General features: G+C 45.8%; 1 long non-coding RNA gene across 1 annotated transcript; it reads right to left on the bottom strand.

The window, feature by feature from the left end:
• Nucleotides 1–570: 570 nt before the first annotated feature.
• LOC148685785 (uncharacterized) lies at nucleotides 571–8,104 on the bottom strand. Its single transcript, XR_015949921.1, has 2 exons — nucleotides 7,479–8,104; nucleotides 571–1,157 (listed from the first exon to the last, which is right to left on the bottom strand). It is a non-coding gene; the product is annotated as an uncharacterized LOC148685785 (long non-coding RNA).
• Nucleotides 8,105–8,504: the final 400 nt, after the last annotated feature.

The following is an 8,504-nucleotide window of genomic DNA, read 5'->3' as shown; positions in this document are numbered from 1 at the left end:
AATCAAATTTCAGCCCCTAAGACAGCATGCCCTCCTGGTACATTAGAAACTTTTTGACATCACACACCAGTCAAATTAAATAATTAAAAAACGTGTGGGGTTTCTGTTTTGTTTTACTGGTGTTTAAAGTTGTGAGAAAACTCATGTGATGCCTGCAAGTTCAGTCTTTGCTGCAGAAATTTCCATTGTATCGGATATCCATTTTCCCAACACGAGTCAAAGTTCATAGACTGGTTTTGAGCAAGAGCAGACACTAGAGAAATGCAGGGATGGAGGAACGGTGAGCAATTAAACAAAAACAGTTTTAACAAGGAGAAACAGCCGAGATGGTGTAGTACCAACAAGGAGACGCTAGGTGGTGCTCCTTTGAATAACTGCTTTAGTTGACGTAGCTGTCAATCACATGGCCCAGATGCAGAGAAGCTGCATCAATAGGCCCTCTCCACATTGTCCGTAGGCAAACATCAAGCAGGCAACTTTGTTATATGGTTTTAGATGCCGGTTAAAAAGTTATCATTTCAGCAACCTATATGGGCACATAATTCAGTTACACAATCTTTTTTTAAAAAAATAATGTATTTATTAAGGATTTTCAAACAACAAAACATACAAAAAAATACACACCCACATCAAACAAAACAAAAATAAAATACAAAATACAAAAAATACAAAAATACAAAAAAATATAAAAACAAGAAAAAAACAAAAATTCTAACTTATAGCACTTATTTCCAATCTAATGACTTCCTCGTTCCCTCTCCTTCTGCGATTCTTAACCTCACCTCTGTAGTAAAGTCTAGATCTTATATATATTCTACCTATAACTTTAATATTTCCTTATTTTTCTATCTTATACATCTTATCCTTTTATATTCTATCTATATCTTACTTCTTAATAAATTTATAAACTTCTAACTATACTTTTCTCTTACCATTGTATTATTTACAACCTCTAATTTTCTCCCTCACTTCCCTTATTCCTTATCTACTATACCCTTATTCTTTAAATAAATTTTAAATTTCATCCAATCTTCTTCCGCTGCTTCTTCGCTCCGATCCCGGAGTCTCCCGGTCAATTCAGACAGTTCCATATATTCTATCAACTTCTTCTGCCAATCATCCACTGTTGGTCAGTTACACAATCTGGTCTCTGAATCCTGTTGAATTAATCTCTATATTATTAATAATTATGTCATGTTTGATGCACACATCTTAGAGATTTTATTTTTGATTCAGCAGTTTATAAAGGGCAGAATTCAATGCACTTGTTCCATCAGCATAAGCACTTTTGTTGCACAGATAAAGTGCTTCCCCTTAGATTGGTCTGGAATATGCAGCTGGTGCAGAATGCTTTGGCTAGCTTGTTGAATGAATAACATACACCTCTGCTGAGGTAGTTGATGAGCTACCAGGCCATGTTCAAGGTCTTATTCTTAACCTATGAAGCCATGAACAACTTGAGACCAAGTTAACAGAATGAGACTCTGTAAGGTCTGTAAGGTCACTTACACTTATTACAGAATGCAATCGGGTGAAAATGAGCTTTTTTATTCTTGTTCCTGGGTTGTGGAATGCTCTTCCCTCTGCCATATGTGAATCATATGTGTAGTTTTGTTTCGTTTCTGTATTTCACGTAACACACACTGCTAAGAGATGTTTAAAACAGCAAGCATTTTAGAAACACCGTATTTTTCGCTCCATAGGACGCACCTGACCATAGGATGCACCTAGTTTTTAGAGGAGGAAAAGAAGAAAAAAAATTGCTTTCTTGAATTGTCCTAGGCTTCTTTTGCAAAGGGGGAACGCTCCATTTTTTAGGATCAGATCAAAGTTGCTGAGTTTCCTTGCAAAGGGAAAAATCCTGTTTTTATGGGGTTCAACTCACTGTTCTGCAGTTTCTCTAGGAAAGGGACCCATTCATACAGTTTCCAGACAGATAATCTAATCAGCCAGTCACATGTCTCCCTCTGCAGACAACAACTGAGGCCTAGGCAAGGGGCCGGGAAGGGAGCTAGCTCGCTTATCTCCCTCCCCAATCTCTTGCAATCAGCTGCTGAGCAGGTTCCTTTCCACGTGCTCATTCCCTCTTGTTAGCCTTTAGCTCTTTCTTTTTTAAAAAAAGCACGACCTGCCTTTAGCCCCTGGGCAATTTGGCTCCAGGGACCACGCATTCGCTCCATAAGACATAATTTCCTCTTACCATCTCAGGACTATTTAATTGCTCATCCTCTAACATTGTGTATGCCATCAAATGCCAACAGTGCCCTTCAGCTCTCTATATTGGACAAACAGGCCAAACCCTACGCCAAAGGATAAATGGACATAAATCTGACATCAGGAACCAGAAGACAGAAAAACCAGTAGGAGAACACTTCAATCTCCCAGGACATTCTATACAAGATCTCAAAGTAGCTGTCTTACTACAAAAGAATTTCAGAAATAGACTGGAAAGAGAAGTTGCTGAATTGCAACTTATCACCAAGCTCAAAACCATGGAGGGACCTGGTTTGAACAGAGATATCGGATTCTTATCTCATTATACATGATAAGCGATCTTCAGCCATCTCAACCCTTGCTTTTTCATGCAAAACCATTTGCAGTCGTTTGCGGTCATCAACAGCTATCAGTCAGTCAATCACCCATTTCCACCACCCTTCTGAGTGATCCCCCCTCCCCATCCCCACCCCTCCCCACCCCTTCTCTACATAAGTGCCTGGAAACTTCCATTTCACTGTATCTGAAGAAGTGTGCATGCACACGAAAGCTCATACCAAAATAAAAACTTAGTTGGTCTTTAAGGTGCTACTGAAGGAATTTTTTTTATTTTACTTAGGAGGAAAAAAGTGTGTCTTATGGAACGAAAAATAAGGCACTTTTAAAATACATACATACATACAAGCAAGGCATCCTGAATACCAATGCTCATGCTGTGTACAGGGATTTCAGGGGAAGAGCATGGAACATTGGTGACTGGTCTCCTCTCCTTCCCTCAGACCTTCTCCTTGCTCCTTGGTTTCTGCCCCATGTTTACACACATACATTACTGCTTTCAGATTTTAGACCATTTTATTCCTCAAGGAGGGATTTGAATGAGGAGAGGAAAAGAAAGGAGTAGAATAAGGAGTAGGGAAGGCATTTTAAAGCTTGGCAAGCAGCATGGTCAAAGGAAAGAACAGAAAGATGCATAAAGGGTTAATTGCTTGCCACGGGTGTAGTGGTCAATCCAAAAGTCCAGGTTCCCTTCATGACAACCCCCAAACCATGCCCCTTCTACAACTCTGCAACAAATATGAAATACTGATCAAAGCACAGATTATGACTTCAATAAGAAGCCACCATTTTCCTTCTTCCCCACCCTGCCTATCCTTGGTGCCGCTTTGCTGAACGTCCAGCCTGGAAGAGTTCTGGCGGACTCCCTCTCTCCCTCCCAAAAAATTTTTTGGCCATGATAAAGGGACTCTGGAATCGTTTAAAATATAAATGTCAGCCTGGAACATTGCTGCTGCTGCTGCTCTGCCAGGGAGTGTTTGGGAGGACTGCTCCCCCTGAAGCCCACTTCCACCTGGGGCTTGGGGCGGGTCCCCCACTCCTCCACAGCTTTTGAGGCTCCTGGGAGGCCTGGAACATCACTGCTGCTGTGAGTACTGGAAGGACTGCTCCCCCTGAAGCCCACTTCCACCTTGGGCTTGGGGCGGGTCCCCCACTCCACCACAGCTTTTAAGGATCCTGGGAGGCCTGGAACATTGCTGCTGCTGCTCTGCCAGGGAGTGTTTGGGAGGACTGCTCCCCCTGAAGCACACTTCCACCTGGGGCTTGTAATTCTGATGTGTTTGTAACTTTTATTGTTTTTGGTTTTTGTTGTTTATCGTTTAGTTTGTTAGTTTGTTTTCTGTATTGGTTTTAAATTCGATTTTAAGGGGAGGGGTTAATTTTAGTTTGTAATTTTCTGTCTTTGTTTGTATTGTTTTATTGTATTAGTTTGTTTTCTGTATTGGTTTTAAATTTGATTTTAAGGGGAGGGGTCAATTTTAGTTTGTAATTTTCGGTCTTTGTATTGTTTTACTGTATTTTTTTATTTACATAGGTTTTAGGGAGGGCTTTTTAGTTGGGTGTGGGAATCTGTTAAATTTTAGTGTATTTGTAATTTTTATTGTTTTGGGTTTTATTGTGTTTTTTGTGTTTTTCTTTTGTTCTGTTCTTGCTGTTTTTTACAGAGGTTTTATTTTGTTTTTAAGGGGAGGGGTCAGGGCTGCCCGGGAGGGGGTCCCAGCAAGCAAAATGGCTGGGGCAGATTCCACAGGGGGTGATGCACTGGGACAACCGATCTCAGTGGTCACGGGTAGGAGGAGGAGTTACGCTAAGACCAGACCATGTCATTACCGAGGAGGCAGACTTAGTCGTTGTCTGAGGACTATCCCTGCCTCCGGGTCTGGTCCTGACCGGACGGATATTGGAATCAGCAAGGGATACCCACATGACCTGAAGGTGCTGCTGTGCAATGCCAGGTCGATGACGAATAAGACCACTGCCATTCACGACCTGATTGTGGATGGAGGATTTGACCTGGCATGTGTGACAGAGACCTGGTTGGATGAAGCCGATGGGCCCGTTCTTGGCGCTGCTTGCCCACCAGGTTTCTCTTATGCACAGCAACCCAGGCCATCTGGGCGGGGAGGGGGGGTTGCAGTGATTTTTAGGAAGTCATTAGTTTGCACCAGGCGTCCTATTGGTAAGACTGAGTTTTCTGAGTGCATGTTCTGGAAGTTGGGCAATAGGGGCAGTACAGGATTCCTTTTGGTGTACCGACCTCCCCGCTGCACCAAGGATTCCCTGCCCGAGCTGCTTCAGGTCGTGTCGGATGTGCTCCTGGAGACACCTAGCTTGGTTGTCTTAGGGGATTTTAACATCCATGCCGATACGACCTTACAAGGTGCCGCTCGGGACTTCGTGGAAAGCATGGCCACCATGGGGCTGTCCCTGAATAAGTCTGGCCCAACTCATAGCCGCGGACATGCCTTGGACTTGGTGTTTACCTCTATGGATGTTGGTGATCTGACATTAAGTAAAAGCGAAACAAAAGAAGTGCCATGGTCAGATCACTTTCTGGTGCAACTGGACTTCTCCACAACCCTTCCCCTCTGCAGGGAGGTGGGACCGATTCAGATGGTCCGCCCCCACTACTTAATGGATCCAATTGGCTTCCAGAGAGTGGTAGGGGATGTTTTATCCCATGTCGATGGCCTTTCAGCTGATTCCCTGGTGGCCCGCTGGAATGCGGAGTTAACCAGCGCTATTGACTGTCTGGCTCCGAAGCGCCCTCTCAGATTGCATGGAGCCCGGACAGCCCCGTGGTTTTCCCCGGCGCTGAGGGCGATGAAACAGTCATTGAGACGGCTAGAGCGCCGGTGGCGTAAAACTCATTTTGAATCAGACCGGACACGGGCTAGAGCTCAACTTCGAGCCTACCAAGTGGCAATGGCGACGGCGAAGAGGACCTTCTTCACCGTCTCCATCGCATCTGCAGAAAACAGCAGCAGGAGACTCTTCCAGGTGGTTCGCAATTTAGCGGAACCACCTGCTCCATCCGGGCCCAGTACGGGCCACATGATCTCCTGCAATGATTTTGCAAAGTTTTTTGCAGATAAAGTCGCTCAGATTCGGGAAGAGGTAGACTCCACCGTGGGAGCAGGGCCGGGGCGGGGGAGTGCTAGAGTCCTGTCTAGTCAAGTTTTGTGGGATCAATTTCAATCTGTTACCTCCGAGGATGTGGACAGGCTGCTTCGACGAGTGAAACCAACCACCTGTCTCCTTGATCCTTGCCCATCCTGGCTTATAAAAGCTAGCCGGGAAGGGCTGGGCGATGGGCTTCGCGGGTTGGTAAATGCTTCTCTCCGTGAGGGAGCCTTCCCAGACCCGCTGAAAGAGGCGGTTATTAAACCGCTTCTTAAAAAACCATCTTTAGATCCGGCCAATATGGCCAACTATCGCCCAGTCTCAAATCTTCCATTCTTGGGCAAGGTGATTGAGCGAGTGGTTGCTGAACAACTTCAGGCACGCCTGGAAGAAGCGGACCATTTGGATCCCTTCCAGTCAGGATTCAGGCCTCATCATGGGACTGAAACTGCCTTGGTCGCACTGGTCGATGATCTCCGGCGGGCTAGGGACAAAGGTAAGAGCTGTTTCCTTGTTCTGCTGGATCTCTCAGCGGCTTTTGACACCATCGACCATAACATCCTTCTGGACCGTCTAGAGGGCTTGGGAGCTGGGGGCACTGTCATGCAGTGGTTCCGCTCCTTCCTCCTGGGCCGTGTTCAGAAAGTGGTGGTGGGGGATGAGTGTTCAGACCCCTGGGCTCTCACTTGTGGGGTGCCTCAGGGTTCTGTCCTCTCCCCCATGCTTTTTAACATCTATATGCAGCCGCTGGGAGAGATCATCAGGGGGTTTGGGCTGGGTGTCCATCAGTATGCTGATGATACCCAGCTCTACCTCTCTTTTAAATCAGAACCAGTGAAGGCGGTGAAGGTCCTGTGTGAGTGCTTGGAGGCGGTTGGAGGATGGATGGCGGCTAACAGATTGAGATTGAATCCTGACAAGACAGAAGTACTGTTTGTGGGGGACAGGAGGCGGGCGGGTGTGGAGGACTCCCTGGTCCTGAATGGGGTAACTGTGCCCCTGAAAGACCAGGTGCGCAGCCTGGGAGTCATCTTAGACTCACAGCTGTCCATGGAGGCACAGGTCAACTCCGTGTCCAGGGCAGCTGTTTATCAGCTCCATCTGGTACGCAGGCTGAGTCCCTACCTGCCCACTGACTGTCTCTCCAGAGTGGTGCATGCTCTAGTTATCTCTCGCTTGGACTACTGCAATGCGCTCTACGTGGGGCTACCTTTGAAGGTGACCCGGAAACTACAACTAATCCAGAATGCGGCAGCTAGACTGGTGACTGGGAGCGGCCGCCGAGACCACATAACACCGGTCCTGAAAGACCTACATTGGCTCCCAGTACGTTTCCGAGCACAATTCAAAGTGTTGGTGTTGACCTTTAAAGCCCTAAACGGCCTCGGTCCGGTATACCTGAAGGAGCGTCTCCACCTCCATCGTTCTGCCCGGACACTGAGGTCCAGCTCCGAGGGCCTTCTGGCGGTTCCCTCACTACGAGAAGCCAAGTTACAGGGAACCAGGCAGAGGGCCTTCTCGGTAGTGGCACCCACCCTGTGGAATGCCCTCCCACTAGAGGTCAAAGAGAACAACAATTACCAGACCTTTAGAAGGCATCTCAAGGCAGCCCTGTTTAGGGAAGCTTTTAATGTTTAATGGATTTCTGTATTTTAATGTTTGATGGATTTCTGTATTTTAGAATTTCTGTTTTGTTGGAAGCCGCCCAGAGTGGCTGGGGGAACCCGGCCAGATGGGCGGGGTATAAATAATAAATTATTATTATTATTATTATTATTATTTAACACGTAGCCAGTGTAACCCACCTTTTCATCTACTTAGATGAGTGGGTGATTTTCTCTTTGAGAAATTCTTCATTATTCGGCATGCAGAGGGCTGGTGAAGAGGTCCCCAGCAGACACCATCATTGCCCCTGTTGTGAAATAATTGCCCGAGCCTCATCTCTGCCTCTTCATGTTCCACTACATGACTGATTACAGGTAGGTAGCCGTGTTGGTCTGCTGTAGTCGAAACAAAATAAAAAAAAATCTTTCCCGTAGCACCTTAGAGACCAACTTAAGTTTGTCATTGGTATGAGCTTTTGTGTGCATGCACACTTCTTCAGATACACTGAAACAGAAGTCACCAGACCCTTATATATAGTGAGAGGGTGGGGCGGGGTATTACCCAGAAGGGTGGTGGGAATGGGTGATTGGCTGGTAGGTGTGGTAAACCTGTTGGTTTGAGCCTCCTGGATGTAATCAGGATGTAATTTGATGACAGCTCCACTCTTGTTAATTATAATGTCTGAGTTGTTCCTGAGATTATCTATGGCTCTCCTTTCAGCTTGGTTTATATTTTGTTGTAAGCAAAACAAAATCTAAACCATGCTGAGTACAAAGGCAAAAGAGGAACCCTGCTGGATCAGGCAAGAAAGGCCCCGTCTAGTCCCCCAAAAGCCTCCAAACAGGAAACTGAATGCAACAGCAATCTCCTCACTTACAATTTCCAGAAAGTGATATCCATAGCCACAGCATAGGCAGAACATAGCCCTTGTGGTTTGTACCCATTGATAGTTTTACCCTCCATGAACCTATCTGATTCTCTTTCTGAGCCATCCAAGTTGATTGGAATCACTACATCTTCTGGGATCAAATTCCATAGTTTAATGGAATTTGCTGCCAAGGAGTGTGGTGGAGTCTCCTTCTTTGGAGGTCTTTAAGCAGAGGCTTGACAGGCACATGTCAAGAATGCTTTGATGGTGTTTCCTGCTTGGCAGGGGGTTGGACTGGATGGCCCTTGTGGTCTCTTCCAACTCGATGATTCTATGATTCTAATGCTGCAGAAATGCT

The sequence above is a fragment of the Zootoca vivipara genome, chromosome 5, assembly GCF_965207765.1.
Source record: "Zootoca vivipara chromosome 5, rZooViv2.hap1.1, whole genome shotgun sequence".
NCBI lineage: Eukaryota > Metazoa > Chordata > Lepidosauria > Squamata > Lacertidae > Zootoca > Zootoca vivipara.
Note: the sequence above shows the minus strand (reverse complement) of the source record. Positions and strands in the feature narration are given on the sequence as shown.